This window comes from Cryptotermes secundus, unplaced genomic scaffold (assembly GCF_002891405.2).
Source record: "Cryptotermes secundus unplaced genomic scaffold, Csec_1.0 scaffold12451, whole genome shotgun sequence".
NCBI lineage: Eukaryota > Metazoa > Arthropoda > Insecta > Blattodea > Kalotermitidae > Cryptotermes > Cryptotermes secundus.
In genome coordinates this window covers 3315-4892 of record NW_019729523.1, presented here as the reverse complement: position 1 = coordinate 4892, position 1578 = coordinate 3315, and the positions used below count along the sequence as shown (strand labels likewise).

The window sequence follows — 1578 nt, the reverse complement described above, 5'->3', positions numbered from 1 at the left end:
TATGGTCTTAATCGCTCCCCACTGCTCCCATTGGTCCGTTCTCCCAAACCACCCCCCCTGACACTTCGTATATAAGCAGCGCCTTTCACATCATATTGCTACAGCTACTGCTCTCCGCATTCAAAGCCATTCAACTGCTCTGAAGATGGAGGCGCTACGTTCCTCCGAAACGTCGGCCAAAACAAAGAATACACAGTGCCTAAACCCAGAAGACGACTTTCTTACACTAATATCTTGTCTCCTTCATCTAAGTTTTGCTAGCTGATTTTAATTCTAATAACCAGCATGAACATTTCATGATTGTATATGAATATACCCTTTGGAATATTTCCATTTTATCCTTTTTCCAGACGATAACGACGTTGTGTTGCCACAACTGGATATAAGAAGCTTAATAATTCGTTTATCATATTATCTCAAGCCACAAATATTCTGATGTATTTTCAGAGAATGATGTATAACAGGTGATTTACTAAGTTTATTTAATTTGGTGGAATGTACTGCCCTTGAATTACATGTGTTATAGCGTTTAGTACTTAATTTTAAATTTCCCATAAAAATCCTTCGTTTTTGTTGCAGGCATTTTTCTCATATGCTTTACTGATGTATTTTCAACAGTCTCAACTGAAGTCAATGGAAAAAGTTGATTTACAGAAGAACTAATTGTTCAAGGTTGAACTTCATGATATCTGAGCGCTATGATATTTGTGCTGAGATTATTTTCCTTCTCTACAAGATGAAAAATCTGAAGAACTAAATTGAATGATAGTATTTCTTTACCCAGATCATGCAAGTGTAATCCATGTTTAATACACAAATGTCTATTTTAATTTACTTCCATCACACTGAGATGTGGAAATAGTTTGTTGACCTTTAGTAATTTTCTATTAAAATTAGTAATTTCATTGAGTAATATTAGGACCTTTTGTGTAATGCCTATAAGGGACTGTTAAAAGAATCACATTCATATGAGTGACTCTTAATGAATTCAATAAAATCATTAAAAACCATACTTAATTTTACTCTACCAATATCGTTTGACCCACAACAAATAATAATAAAACTTTTGTCTAGCAAATTATCAACATCTTTTGTACCTTGTTCAAATATTATTTTGGTACCAGCTCCAGGTTTAATGTAACCACTTACTTGGAACTCATCATTCAAATAATTTCTCATATTTTCTGAGTAGCCTCTTATATGACTATCACCTATCACAGTATTTTATGTTTGAAGATTTGGAAAGATTGTTTTTACTACTCAGCAATTTGGGATATAATTCACCTACATAATTATGAAGAGAGAGCACTTCCTCATCCTTAGGAGAAACACATCCATTAATAATAGTTGGAATGTTTTGGTGTTTGGTATGATCTTCCTGAACATTCACATTCCATATCTATATTGATATGCACTTTTTTTGGTGCACCAGTACGATGCTTTATATAATGCCTCGGCTGTGCATTTTCTGTATCACGACGATCTTCAACCTCTTGCGTTTTAGACGCGCCATCTTCTCCACCTGATGGATAGTCCGTTAGATTTAATAGAACGTTATATCGGTTATACCGACAATTA

The 1578-nt window shown here is 34.2% G+C and overlaps 1 long non-coding RNA gene across 1 annotated transcript; it reads left to right on the top strand.

Annotated features, from left to right (window-relative positions):
• Positions 1–164: 164 nt before the first annotated feature.
• Positions 165–1012, top strand: LOC111865654. The gene is made up of 2 exons (XR_002843008.2): positions 165–464; positions 580–1012. It is a non-coding gene; the product is annotated as an uncharacterized LOC111865654 (long non-coding RNA).
• The last annotated feature ends 566 nt before the right edge of the window (positions 1013–1578 follow it).